At 44.6% G+C, this 15,252-nt stretch overlaps 2 non-coding genes across 2 annotated transcripts; one reads left to right on the top strand and one right to left on the bottom strand.

The window, feature by feature from the left end:
* Positions 1 to 2,808: 2,808 nt before the first annotated feature.
* TRNAS-GCU (transfer RNA serine (anticodon GCU)) lies at positions 2,809 to 2,890 on the bottom strand. Its single transcript has one exon. It is a non-coding gene; the product is annotated as a tRNA-Ser (tRNA).
* Positions 2,891 to 12,444: 9,554 nt separating this feature from the next.
* TRNAA-AGC (transfer RNA alanine (anticodon AGC)) lies at positions 12,445 to 12,516 on the top strand. The gene has a single exon. It is a non-coding gene; the product is annotated as a tRNA-Ala (tRNA).
* The last annotated feature ends 2,736 nt before the right edge of the window (positions 12,517 to 15,252 follow it).

Here is a 15,252-nt window from a genome sequence, read left to right as displayed (position 1 = left end):
AAAAAAAAAAGGAGGGCGCCTGGGTGGCTCAGTCGTTAAGCGTCTGCCTTCGGCTCAGGTCATGATCCCCCCAGGGTCCTGGGATCGAGTCCCACATCGGGCTCTCGGCTCGGCAGGAAGCCTGCTTCTCCCTCTCCCACTCCCCCGGCTTGTGTTCCTGCTCTCGCGCTCTCTCTCTCTGTCAAATAAATAAATAAAATCTTTAAAAAAAAAAAAAAGGAAAAGACAGGTCTCTGTGTTTTGTACAGGTGAGTCTCTTCTATGTCATAAGGGGCAACCTTTAAATCCAGTGACTTATTTTCAGATTCCTTTTTATTTCAACATTTTAATGTTCTCATAACAAAGTCAAGTCCTACTCTCCTCAATTCCAGTAATTCCTTAGACTACAAATATCAGCTCCTATTATGAATTACCATTGGTTACACAGAAATTATATAACAAATGAAGGCTACTAAGTTTATGAGAACATTTTTTTGGTTCCCACCGGGGGTGCTTGATGGTACCTCCACTTACATGGTCTGTGATAATGCTAACTGCAAAGGGAAATAACCTCTTCTGCTCAGGCTGTTGCCACAGCAGGCGTGGTCCTGCCTTCTTTCCACCTCGTGGATGCTAGTGTGATGAGACCTCCCCCAAAGTGTCTTCTCTCTTGTGAAATGGCCCAAAGGCCTTCCCCATCTGGGAAGACTGTACCTGCAGTCCTCCGAACCAGCACCACCGCCAGCCTGTGGTCTCTCAGCCACGCAGCACTAACATCCTCACCAAAACAAACTCAATAGCACAAATAGACCCCAGACTTCCAACTGCCCTCCTGGAACTTTATGAGTGACAGGAACAGAAGGAAGAAATACTTCTTGAATATTGAAAGAGAATTTAATGACATAATCATTGTGATCATATCTAGCATCGCGGACCCACTTGTCTTAGCTCAAATCCACGAATTCAGACTTTATTCCAATCCTCTAAATTAAGGTAATGGAAAAGGCCTGGGTGGAGGGGTGTCTGCGCCCGAGTGACCCAGGCCTGGGGAGAAGGCCCCAGAGAAGGTGCCACAGGGAGCCAGAACCGGCCAGACACATGAGAGAGGCTGGGAGGGCACGTGGATACTTCTGCTGGTTCCTCACAGGTTCAGTGGCTCTCCTGTGCCTTTAGGAAGCTGAGGGAACCTCTAGGGGTGTTGACAAGGACTCCCTCCTTGACCAAACAAGTGAGGTTCTTCTGAGCCTTCTTCTGAAAGAGGCTCGCTCCATCCTCGGCCTGTCAAGCCCAGGTTAAGAAAGAATCCTATGGCGTCCAGTTTGGGCAAGAATCCTGCTAAACCAGTTTAGGTGGGAAACCGCTACCCTTGATATCAAATCAAGTTCCTTCTACTCCACTAAATATTTAATCAAGTTTGTGTGTGTGTTTGTTTTTTTGTTTTTTAGCAATTTTCCATCCAGTGACTCTCTTTCCCTGCCCACTGGCTGTTAAGAACCTAGCTGCCCCAGTTGTATTCCAAGTTGAGTTCAATCTCTGTCTTCTATTGCAATAGTCTTAACTTAAGCCTGTTTAACTCCATCTGGTGCAATTTTTCTTTGGTAATTCCCTCAAAGAACTTACAGACACATCCTGGGAAAATGTCTTTTCCAGAGAAGAGACCTAACTCAGGATTTGAGGATGCAATCAGCTATGTAGAGGTGTGTCCAGAGTAGAGTGAATGAATTAATGGTGGCCAATCATCTGAGGATATGAAAACAGCTTTTAAAATCTGCACAAAATAGGAGAGATGTGGCTGGAAAGACTGAAGATAGGAGCAGCTTTCCTGGGCTGAACATTTACAGAAATAGAGAGAATTCTGGGTGGTTAGATGTAACATGTAGACACCTAAGCCAGGTACAAGGCTTTAAGGTCAACAGAAGAAACATCTGAATGCTTTATTAAATCACAGATTCGAAAGCACAGTCCCGGAGATCATAATTTAATAGATAAGAGTGAGGCCCAGAATTCTCCATTCACAACAAGCACTTGAAACAGCCCAGAGATCATACTTCAAATACTGCTCTCAGCTCAAATAAATAAATAAATAAAAATTCAGATGAATTAAAACAAAAACAATTCTATTTTTTAATAAATGTAAGAGGTATTCTGACGTAATAAGTGAAATGGAAGTTAAATTGTACTGTAATATCACTTTCACCTACTAAATGAACAAACAACTGAAAGTTGACAACATACCATACTGGGGAGGGTGAGGGGACAAGGACTTCCATCATTATTGGTTGGGAGTGTAGACTAATAAAATTCCTTTGGTGGGCAATTTGGCACTATGTCTAAATATTTCAAATGCATATATGCTGGGACGCAGCAAACTCATTTCTAAAAACATGTTACAGTTTTACAGATAAACGCGTTCAAAATTACATGTGTTGGGGGCGAGGGGACACTTTAAATTAGCAAACATGTTGAAAATTGCAGAACAGTTAAAATCCGGCTGAAGATATCGTGCAAAGTACAGTATAAGCAACTCATTTACCTATCTCTGTGGGTGACTTTATCGCTTAAGTGAGGCTCTGTTTTCCTATACCCTCCAGTTACCTATCCAACTGCTTCTTCCGAAGACCCGGGGACTCCCGGGTGGCCGTGAATCTCTCTCCCGCCCTCAAGAAGGTCGGAGGTAAAGACAAGTGACCCACCGTGACGACCTGCTGCTTGTGCCGCGGGCGAAACTCGGCCGCTGCCAGCCCCCGAGCCGGTGGGTGAGGGGCGCACCGGGGATGAACGCAGGCGGCCCCCCACAGCCAGCCCGCCTGGAGGGCGAGGAAAACCTCTCGACGAGGGTGGGATTCGAACCCACGCGTGCAGAGCACAATGGATTAGCAGTCCATCGCCTTAACCACTCGGCCACCTCGTCGGGCGCCTCCCCGGCGCGCTCAGGCTCTTCACCCCGCGCTCGGTTCCGCCGTGATCCGCGAGACTGCGTTTCCGCCGGCCTCGTGCCGGCCCCGTCCCCCCGGCCGTCCCCCCGGCCCCGTGTTTTCAGGCCCCTTCACGGCGCCCGGCAGGCTGAGCGGGGCCTGTGCGCGCACCTGGCGGCCGCAGCGCCCGGGGCTCCGCCGTGCCCGCCGCTCCGGGAAGCGCTGGGACCCCCTGGGACGCGCCCGCAGCGCGTCAGCCTGCGCGCCGCGCCTGCCCGTCCCTCCTGTTCGCTTCTCCGGGGCTTGGCACCTGCGCGGGGGAAGCCGGCGGCAGCAAACTGAACGCGAGCGCGCGGACGAGCCCGCGCTGGGGCCGGAGCGAACCGCAATCCTAGCGAGGCTGACGCAGCGCGGCCGCCTCCGCGCCGGGCACGGCCGGGGGCGGGGACCCGGGATCGGGGTCCAGCGTGCCCGGGGCGGGGGCCCCGTCGCGCTCCCCGGGGGCTTCGGGAGGCCGCCTCGCCGGCTCGCTCTGCAGCGCTCTCCCCACCTCCGTGGTGTTTCTTCCCAGGGGAAACTTGACAACTTCGGTAAACCCAGCATCAAGAACCCCTTTCACTCACCAGGCTTCTATGCTTTTCTATATTTCGTGCAGGATTCTGGAGAGAAATGGGAAGATGAGATTCTTACTTGCCAAGATGCTTTTTCCTTCCCATGAAGCCTGCACCTCTATTCTGAGCTTCGGCACGGGAGACCCTCTTCTCTCCCTGTCAGGTTCCTTTACTGAATTTCATAAACTCACCTCCAGCATACACCACCCATCATGGGAAACTCACCTACAATCCATAGGTTAAAGCACTAAGGATTTATTCATTTAGTGAGTCAAACAACCATATTATCGGTGTTATGATTTTCCTTAAGCCTTGAGTTAGGACTCCTGTTTTGTTCAAATCGATTAGGTTCACTTCTTGTGTGTCCCTCTTTACAGTTCCCAGGAAACCCAATTTATACCGGTGACTTCAGAACTATTTCTCAATACAAATTTTGAGTCGGAAATTTCCCTGTTAGATTAACAAAGTTTTTTTTTTTTTTTTTACTGTTTTCCCTCCAATGCTCCCCAGAGGGCAGGGATCGTAGTTCATTATTCATCACATCACATCCGGCGAGTAGTAAGCACACACAATAGCTATTCTTGAGTGAATGAATGAAACAAATCTATATTTTAATAAAAGAACTACTAAAATCAAAAAGCAAGGTACACAGAGAGACTGTTTTCAATTATTTCAGTTTGTTGGGCTCATGAGTAACACTGCAGGGCTGCTGTAAGGATTGAATGAATATGCAAAGCGCTTTAAAATGCCTGACCCTCGGAATCACCATTGGTTAACAAAGCTCTGCATTATCATTATTATCCCTAAGAAAAGAGAACCAGCAGAAAAAAAAAATGAACCAGTAATATATGCAGGCAATCCACAGAAGTAGGAAAAAACCAGACAATAAACGTCCTAAAAGAAGCTCCACTTCATGTATATCTAAAGATAGCTAATTAAAATAGTAATAGGGCGCCTGGGTGGCTCAGTTGGTTAAGCGACTGCCTTCGGCTCAGGTCATGATCCTGGAGTCCCGGGATCGAGTCCCGCATCCGGCTCCCTGCTCGGCAGGGGGTCTGCTTCTCCCTCTGCCCTCTTCCCTCTCATGCTCTCTGTCTCTCATTCTCTCTCTCTCAAATAAATAAATAAAATCTTTAAAAAAATAATAAAAATTAAAAAAATAAAATAGTAATAAATTCTCCCTTCCATCAGATTGACAAATATTTATAAAATTAATAATAACAAATCTGGGCCAGATGTTGGAAAGCGTGTTTTGAAATACTGCGGTGAGAATGTAAACTGGCAGAAACACATTAAAAGATAATCTTTTTTAAGTCCTATTAAAATTTAAAAACTTACATCCTTATTCCCTTCTTAAAACCCAACTATCAAGTGGAGGTGGGAGGGATGCAAGTTCAAGTGTAGTATGCACAGTCTTGTTATTATTATTATTTTAAATACATATGAAGGTAGATCGATAAAGAGTTTTAGATAATATCAGTGAGGCCCATTTAGCCTCAGCCTCAATTGCATGAAGGCTCAAATTCACACCTTTCTTGATACCTCCAAAGTACATTATACATACAGTTACTGTATATTTATTTGGTGTTAACAGAGTTCATCTTTCAGTATAATTATTTCAAATATATCCCAATTTTTAGAATCTTCCTTTTGTATTTATTTTGATGTGCTGTAAGACTAAAAAAAGTGGAAATTGCCCTGGGCCTTTTACAACTTTTGAAAAACCATGATGAGCATTGACATCAAAAATACCTGCAAGAAATGACATATCAGATAAAGGGCTAGTACCCAAGATCTATAAAGAACTTATCAAACTCAACACCCAAAGAACAAATGATCCAGTCAGGAAATGGGCAGAAGACATGAACAGACATTTTTCCAAAGAAGACATCCAAATGGCCAACAGACACATGTAAAAGTGCTCAACATCGCTCGGCATCAGGGAAATCCAAATCAAAACCTCAATGAGATACCAACTCCTCACACCAGTCAGAATGGCTAAAATTAACAAGTCAGGAAATGACAGATGTTGGTGAGGATGCAGAGAAAGGGGAACCCTCCTACACTGTTGGTGGGAATGCAAGCTGGTGCAGCCACTCTGGAAAACAGTATGGAGGTTCCTCAAGATGTTAAAAATAGAGCTACCCTACAACCTAGCAATTGCACTACTAGGTATTTACCCCAAAAATACAGATGTAGTGATCCAAAGGGGCACCTGCACCCCGATGTTTATAGCAGCAATGTCCACAATAGCCAAACTATGGAAAGAGCCGAGATGTCCATCACCAGATGAATGGATAAAGAAGATGTGGTTCATACATACAGTGGAATATTACTCAGCCATCAGAAAAGATGAATACTTATCATTCCATCCATGTGGATGGAATTGGAGGGTATTATGTTAAGCGAAATAAGCCAATCAGGGAAAGACAATTATCATATTATCTCACTCATATGTGGAATTTAAGAAACAAAATGAGGATCATAGGGAAAGGGAAGGAAAAATAAAATAAGATAAAAACAGAGGGAGACAATCCATAAGAGACTTAATCACAGGAAGCAAACTGAGGGTTGATGGAGGGGAGGTGGGGTGGTGGGGTAACTGGGTGATGGGCATTAAGGAGGGCATGTCATGTAATGATAATGAGCACCGGATGTTATATACAACTGATGAATCACTGAACTCTATCTCTGAAACTAATAATACACTATACGTTAATTGAATTGAAACAAAATAAACAAAAAAACAAAAAAAATCTGCAAGAAGTACATCATTTAGAAGTTATTTTAATAATTAACCTATCATTTACCTTGCCTTTGTAAAGATATCCAATAAATGATTAAGAAAAGTTACCATTTGTAGAATAGTTACAGATAGAAATGCTTTAAAAATCATCATTTTAGGGGCGCCTGGGTGGTTCAGCCGTTAAGCATCTGCCTTCGGCTCAGGTCATGATCCCAAGGTCCTGGGATCGAGTCCCGCATTGGGCTCCCTGCTCTGCGGGAAGCCTGCTTCTCCCTCTCCCACTCCCCCTGCTTGTGTTCCTGCTCTCGCTAACTCTCTCTCTGTCAAATAAATAGATAAATAATCTTTTTCTAAAAATCATCATTTTACAACTGTTAACGCATAATGAATGTAGGAAGTAATAATCAGTGGTTGAAGAAACCACTGGGTGGAAGGCAAAGGGGTGGACCAGCTGATAATATTTGAACCCAGTGAACAATCTTAGCATAATTAGAAGTGGAAAAACCTAAGTTATATGCCACCTGATGTGATACTAGAGGAAATACATAGTGAAACTTTTTTTTAAAGATTTTATTTGAGAGAGAGTGAGCATGAGCAGGGGGAGAAGGAGAAGCAGACTCTCCACTGAGCAGGGAGCAGGACGCTGAGGTCATGACATAAGCCCAGGACCCCAGGATCATGACCCAAGCCAAGGGCAGATATTTAGCCAACTGAGCCACCCAGGCACCCCTTACATAGTGAAACTTATAATGAATTCTAGCTGAGAACAACTGAATGTGAATCCCCAGTTTATAAGAGATACGGAGAGTAAGAAAACACATTAAGTGATACCACAAGGATAAAATCAACCAAACTTAGAACATAAGAGATTCTAGAGGACAGATCACCCAGTTACATAAACAAGTGAATGGCATTAAAAAAATAAAAGAGGCAATGTTACACGGTGAGAATTTTAAAGAGATTTTATCAACCATAAGCAATGTGTGGACCTTATTTGGATTATGAATCAAATCAACTATAAAAAGGCATTTTTACAAAACTGAGAAAATTGAACTTGGACTGAGTATTAGTATTAAGAATTTTAGTTAGGGGTGCCTGGGTGGCTCAGTTAGTTAAGTGTTGGATTCTTGAATTTGGCTCATGTCATGATCTCAGGGTTGTGAGACTGAGCCCCATATTGGGCTTCGAGCTGGGTGTGGAGTCTGCCCGAGATTCTCTCTCCCTTTGCCCCTCTGTAAAAAAAGAAACATTAGAAAAAAAAGAATTTGAGTTAAATTTTTTAGATTTGATAAAGTTATTGAAATTACTTTTTTAATGTCTTTATCTATTAGAGGTATATACTGAAATATTTAAAGATCAAACTGCATGATGCTTGAAAATAGCTTGAAATACTTCAGAAAAAATGGGGAGGGATGAATGAAATAAGAATAGTGTGTGTTAATCATTGTTGAACCAGGCTGAGATGGACGTGGACATTTATTATACTATTCTAACTATGCAAGTTTGAATGTTTTAATAATACAAATTAAAAGAATTTGTTTGATGTGGGTCTTTTGGTTGTCAACTCCTGGTTTTTAGTCGTAACTGTGGTCAGGGCACCTGGTGGCTCAGTTGGCTGAGCATCGAACTCTTGATTTCAGCTCAGGGTGTGATTTCAGGGTTGTGAGATCGAGCCCCACCCCAGCTCTGCTTGCTCAGAGCAGAGTCTGCTCGGAGTTCTCTCTCTCCCCCTCCCCCTCCCACCCCGCTCCCTCTCTTAAATAAATAAATCTTTATTTGTAAACGGTGTAAAAAGCTCCCATTCTTAAAGGTTAGTTTGATGAGTACACAACTCTAGACTGACAATTATTTTATTTCAATACTTCTAAAATAGATTTCCCTTTTCCTGGATTGTATCATGAAATTAAGGTTCTTGTTAACATTTTAATTGTTCCTCCTTTGCAGAAGATCTGCCCATTTTCTCTGGCTGATTTCAGATCTCTTTGGTGTAACATACTTTCAGTAGGAGGTGTGAAGATATAGTTGTTCACTTTACCTTGCTCGTGATGCACTGTGCTTTCTGAATCTTTTATGCATGAAAATTCCTCTCCAGTTCTGGGAAATTCTCAGCTATTATGTTTTCAAATATTACCTCACCTACATTTTTCTCTTCTTTTATTCCTGGCTCTAATTATATATACTTCAGAATTTATTACTTGATCCTACATCTCTACTGTGTTCTTTTATCCATCTTCTGTGGCTGTGTTATAAACTACCCTGAAACTCGGGGGCTTAAAACAACACCCACTTATTTTCTCACAGTCCTATGGGGTAGCAATATGGGTAGGGCTCAAGTGGGCTGTATCAACCCTTCTCTTTGTGGGGTCAGCTGGACTCATTTCTTTGTGGCCAGTTGGTAGGTCAGCTGGAGACTGTTCTTGGATGGCCTCAATAACGTATCTGACGGTAGGCAGGGACTATTTCCGGGATTTGATCAGGTTTCCTCAGTGTGATCTTTCTAGCAGGATGGTCCAGCCTTCTTTCACAATGATAGTAGTATTCCAGGAAAGTTGGGGGGCACGACAAGGTTTCTGGAGACCAGGCTTGGAAGTGGCACATCATCACCTCATTGTACTCCACTGGTCAGAGCAGCTCAGATTCAAGGTTTAGAGGAATAAATTAGACTCCACCCCCTGATGGGAGGAGGTGCAAATGACCTGTGGTCAGGTTCATCTGTCACAGCTTGCTTCGAATGTTCCATGTTCTTAACTATTTTTGCCATATTCTGGATCAGCGTTTTGGCTTTATCTCTCAATGTAGTAATTCTTTCTTCGGCCGTAGCTAATATGCTGTTTAGTCTTACCTACTCAGAATTTTTAATTTCAACTATTGTATCTTTATTTCTTGAGTTCTAAATGTTATATCATTCTATTCATTCTTCTTGCATACTCTGTATCCTTAATTTATTGATACATATCCTACATAGCTATTCTTTATCTTGTATCTTAAAATTTCAACATCTGCAGTTCCTTAGGTCTATATATGTCACATTTTGTATCTGCTGAACCATAAGCATAGTGGTTTATCTTCTTGTGTGTGTAGTCACCCTTACTGTTGAGCTGGCTGTGTGATCTTAGTATGAATGAGTCCTGCAGGCCTAACTTGGGGAAGTTTTCTGTCAAAGAGGATATGTTTCTACTTCTTCCCAGAACTGGGGACAAAGCTGACCCTGAGCCACCCGCATCCCACAACAGGTTTCAGCCCATAACAAGCGTCAGGCTCTGCTCTTCCACATCCCCACTCTTATGACACGAAATCATTCACCCCCACAGTTGTGTCAGCACCTGGCTTCAGGATAACCTGCTCCTGGACTGACCCAGGTGTGTTTCCTATACTGCTTGTTCCCAGCTGCTCTGACTCCCAGGCACTCCGGGCAGGACTCCCACATCTAAAGCTTGGATCACTAATTGCCCTGACTTGGGCTCCAGGGGCTCCTGAATTACTGTAGAGCCAGATAACATTTATTTGTTTTGAGTGACCCCTTAGAGAATTCTCCAACTCTTTGTGAGACTGGAAATGTCACAATGGATGTACTATTCAAGGACTAATGGTTGGGAAGTAGGACTTTCTAATCAGTCATAATTGGTGAAGATTAAAAAAAAAAAAAACCAACAAAAACCAAAAGGCACAACCAAATCATTGAAAATGGACAGTCCTGTCATGAGAAGTGATGGTTTTCAATCAATAAAGAATGCCACAGATAAAATTCGTGAACATATAATAGACTGGAAGGAGATTTTTTGCAACAACTAAGACTGACAAGAAATTAATATATACTATATAAAAGACCCCTTGCAAAAGAGCAATTAAAAAACAAAAATTTAAAAATTTAAAAATACCGCCTGGCTGGCTCAGTTGGTAGAGCACGCGACTCGATCTTAGGGTTGTAAGTTCAAGCCCCACGTTGGCTGTAGAGATTGCTTAAAAAAAAAAAAAAATCTTATTAAAAAAATAAAATACCATCAGAAAAAGAGGCAACACAAAAGAAAAATGGGACAAGGAAATAAATAATTCAGAAAAGTAATGCCTAAATGACTTATAATATTAAGAGATGTTGAACCTCACTAGAAATCAGAGAAATGCCAATCAGGAAGAGTAACACAAAATCCTGCCTACAAAGGAATGGCGCAGACCATAAAGGTGGAGAACAGCAGGTGTTGTTAAAGATGCCGGGGAATGGAAACTTCTCTGTGCTTCTGGCAGGAGGGAAATCACCACAGCTGTCCTCCAATGCCGACTTGCAAAACTTAGTGCAATCAAGTATCACATGGCCGCTGTAACAAATTACCACAAACTCTGGGTGGCGTACAGCAGTACACATTTATTCTCTTACACTTTTAGAGGTGTTGGTGGGGCTGCACTCCTTCCAGCGGCTGCAGGGGAGAATCCGTTTTGTTTAATTTTCCAGTTTTTAGAGCTGCACTGTTTTCATTTCTGAGCCCGCGGTTGCTTACTGTGCGTTCAAAGCCTCAGGGCAGCATCTACCTTCAGTAAACACGCTGTCTTCCCCTTTGCTTTCCCCTCATGGAGGGCAGGGATGATTACATTCAGGGCCCATCCCCAGAACCCAGGATGACTTTCCCAGCTCAGAACCCCTACCTCCATCACGTCTGCACTCTCTTGCTGTCCGAGGTAACACTCACAGGCTCCAGGGACTGAGACCTGCATGCATTTGAGGGCTGTGCGATCTAGTGGACCACAGCATGTGTATTTTTGGACCCTGGGTGTATCTCCCAGCCAATTCTCCCTCAAATCTTCAGGGAAAACTTTACAAAGATGCTTTCTGTAAGCAGGCACGGCATCTAATTTTAAGCCTTTAAATCTGGTCCTTATCCCTCTTCTTTTCTCGTCTCTGCTCTTTTCATTCTAAATACTATGAACGAGTGAGTTCTCCCACTAAACACCAGAGTATTTGGGCACGGTGCTGTCACTCATCCATGCGAGGCAGTCTCCAGATACGATCATTACACAACACCAGCCACCAAGTATTCAGCTGGGAAATGCACGACCTGAAACTAACCATGAGAAAACTACAGTCAGACCCAAAGTGGAAACGTTCTATTAAAAAAAAAAGGTTGTGGAAATGTTCCAGATTAAAGCAAACTAAAAGAGGCCACCTAAATGCAATGCCTGACCTCTAACTGGACGCTGTACCGAGGGAAATCGGGTCAGTGGTCAAATTGGCCTGCCGACGGCAGATGAAACACAGCCACGGTGTCAAGCGTGAAACTCGCCGACGTTCCTCACGGCGCCTGGTTACGGAGCAAAGTGCGTGAGGATAACTGAGCAGGACGGACTGCAACTCACTCTCGAATCAGAGAAAGGGGAAGCAAAGGTTCGAGCAAATGGAGTAAAATATTAACAATGGCTAAACGGTACGATTTTTATTTTTTATTTTTCAATTTTCTAGTAAGTTTGAAATTGTCTCAGAGGCAGAGAGAGACTGCACCGGGTGCTCCAGGGACATCGACGGCTGCGAGTTTGGGCTGGACCGGGCCAACTCTTTAAGGTAGAAGCCCCCCGCCCCAAGCCATCCAAGGAGCCAGCGGTTCTTCACGGCGCCCGAGGTCCCCACGGGCTGGTCGTGGGGCAGCAGAAGCCAGGGCTGTCTGGCTGGCGCACCTGACACCGAGCCAACAGCCCCCCAGCCCCCCCCAGCCCCGCACAGCGGGGGCCGCCAGGGGGCTGCGGACGGGGACACCTGCCAGCCAGGCTCGGGCTCCCAGCTTGTCCTTGTGATCCATGCGGGACGCCGCGAGCCCGCGGGGGCGTCCCACCAGCACGGAGCGTTCAGCGGCCGCTTTCGGCGCCCGGAAACCGAGGTGGCGTGAGGGTCTCGGGCCCGGGGGGCGCGGGGGGCGCGGCCCCTCGCCCCCCCCGCCCCCCGCCGCGGCTTCTCGGCGCAGAAAGCAGGGCACGCGGCTGGAAAGCGCGAGACCACACACGGTCCCTTCAGCCTCCTGCCTCCGAAATCTCATTCTGTGCTTTTCGGGTTTTTTGTTCTGTTTCGCTGTTTTCGAAGCCCGCGCGCGGCCTGTTCCGCACGCGAGGAAGTCTGCATCCACATTTCCTCTGCCATTTACCAGATCGTTCAGAGGCGAAGGAATAATGATTATAAATCACGAGAGGAATCCGGAGGGCCGCAGCGGCAGTCGGGGGTGTAGCTCAGTGGTAGAGCGCGTGCTTAGCATGTACGAGGTCCCGGGTTCAATCCCCGGCACCTCCACCAGTTTTGGGCGGCTGCGCCTGCGACCGACCCGCTCCCCCCTCCGCCTCTCCCGTTCCGTTTTCCACCTGCGGGCCGCCGTGGCGACAGCCACCGTCCGTGCCGCGGACGCCGCCGCCGCGGTCCCGGATCGCGCGCGACAGAAAACGCCTGCCCCTCGGCCTCGTTCCTTCTGATTTGAGAAGCTCCTGGGGCGAAGAACACACCGGGGGCGGAACAGCAGAAGGAGATCGTTTCGATTTTTTTCCTTCTGAACTTGCGAACTGCTTCGCCCTTTTGCGTCGCCAGACGTGGACCGAGCGGGCCCAGTCGCGACGGTGGGATTTTACGCACACGAGGGGCAGTGAAGCGCCCAGTCCGCGGCGCGCTCCGAGCCCAGACCGGGAACGACCGAGACTGGGCGAAGACCGTGGCTGGGGGGCCCAGAGTCTCCGCCTCTTCAATAAATAGCTCTTCAGTCAAATGAACGACGTGTCAGGCTCATTTTAGAAATGACTAGAGGACCATTTCACTGCCCCCAAACCAACAAGCATCCCACGAGTAACACCTGCAGACCCTAGCCAATTCAAAACTCAAAGCTGATTTGCCAGTCTGCAATATTAGTTGAATATATACTATGGAGAGAGCCATCACTTTAAATTTATTAATTTCTAGGGATTGTTTCTTATTCTGGAAGACAATTCTGTGGAATATATATTGTTAGGAGATTTTTGTGATCTCTACCACCTATTTAAGTCTCTTTAAGGTGTTTTGTGTCAAACAGATTTAAAATTTTTTATGACAAGACAAGGATGTCTGTTATCTTCATTACTATCTAATGCTGTGATGGAGGTATTTCTTCTTCTTCTTTTTTTTTTTAGAGAGAGAGATGGGGAAAGGGGCAGAGGGAGAAGGAGAGGCCGACTCCCTGCCCCCAGCAGGGAGCCAGACAGGGTGCTTGATCCCAGGACCCCAGGATCACAACCCCAGCTGAAGGCAGATGCCTAACTGACTGAGCCACCCAGGCGCCCCTGGAATGTTTTTAAGATAAACATATAGTTGATAAGGCAAAGATTTTCTCCAAAGAAGAGTCACAGCTGATAAATGCAGGAGGAATGATTAAAATTAGAGTCAACAGTTTACAACAGATACGATGCATCCAGGTCACAATCATCAATGGCGGCTACAACCATGAGGAGAAATTGGATGGGGAACTCTAGAATGCACGGAATGGGTTGACATCACCTAAAACCAACGATTAATTCCATGACACTAAAAGTAAGAGAACTACACATCATGTGCGTGTGGATGCAGTGAAATAGAACATACCCAACCCCACCAACGAAACACCTGAGTTAAAAAATTAATGCTTTATCCAGTCAAACCAATGGAGCCATCTATTGACAGTAAGTATTGGGAATACAAGAATCTGTTTAATAACACATGCAATCAGCCAGATCCAGAGTGTGAAAAATTCTCCTGGGTAAACTGACCCTCAGAGAATAAATGGCATCAGGGGGGGAAAGGAGGTAGAACTCATACAGATGAAATGACATACAAGGAGATTAAATGCAACATGTTTGGATCTGGATTCGAACAAAATAAATGGAAAATGAAACAACTGAACATGAACTGAGCATTAGATTATATTAAGAAGTTTCTTTAATTCTGCTGGTTGTGATACTATTATGGTAATGTTTTTAAAAGTTATCCATGTGAAAATATTTATGGCTGAAATTAATATAATGTTTGGAATTTGATTTGTTTTCCAGGGGGAAGCAAAAATAAAAAGTGAAAGTTGGTAAAAATTGAACAAGAACAACAAAGTGATGGTTAAATGCTGAAATTGTGTGACTGAATGCAGCTGTATTCATTATAGTATAAGCTCTATTTTAAAATGTCTGAAACAGAGGTGCCTGACTGGCTCAGTCGTATGACTCTTGGTCTTGGGATTGTGAGTTCAAGCCCCCACACTGGGGGTAGAGATTATATATTAAAAAAAAATCTTAAAAATAAAATGTCCAAAACAGAAAGTTAAAAATGTTTACATTTAATATTTGTTATTTACATTATATATTTAAATATATTTTTTATTTAATTTTCATTTTTCTCAAAGAAATGGGCAGAAGACATGAACAGACACTTCTCCAAGAAGACATACAAATGGCCAACAGACACATGAAAAAGTGCTCAACATCACTCATCCTCAGGGAAATACAAATCAAAACCACATTCTGACCTCACACTGGTCAGAATGGCTAAAATTAACAAGTCAGGAAACGACAGATGTTGGCGGGGATGCGGAGAAAGGGGAACCCTCCTACACTGTTGGTGGGAATGCAAGCTGGTGCAGCCACTCTGGAAAACAGTATGGAGGTGCCTCAAAAAGTTGAAAATAGAGCTACCCTACGACCCAGCAATTGCACTACTGAGTATTTACCCCAAAGATACAAATGTAGTGATCCAAAGGGGCACCTGCTCCCCAATGTTTATAGCAGCAATGTCCATAATAGCCAAACTATGGAAAGAGCCTAGATGTTCATCGACAGATGAATGGATAAAGAAGATGTGGTATATATATACAATGGAATATTATGCAGCCATCAAAAGGAATGAGCTCTTGCCATTTGCAACGACGTGGATGGAACTGGAGGGTATTATGCTAAGCGAAATAAGCCAATCAGAGAAAGGCAATTATCAGATGATCTCACTGATATGTGGAATTTGAGAAACAAGACAGAGAATCATAGGGAAAGT

This window comes from Leptonychotes weddellii, chromosome 8 (genome assembly GCF_054177405.1).
Source record: "Leptonychotes weddellii isolate Sample4059 chromosome 8, ASM5417740v2, whole genome shotgun sequence".
Lineage (NCBI taxonomy): Eukaryota > Metazoa > Chordata > Mammalia > Carnivora > Phocidae > Leptonychotes > Leptonychotes weddellii.
Note: the sequence above shows the minus strand (reverse complement) of the source record. Positions and strands in the feature narration are given on the sequence as shown.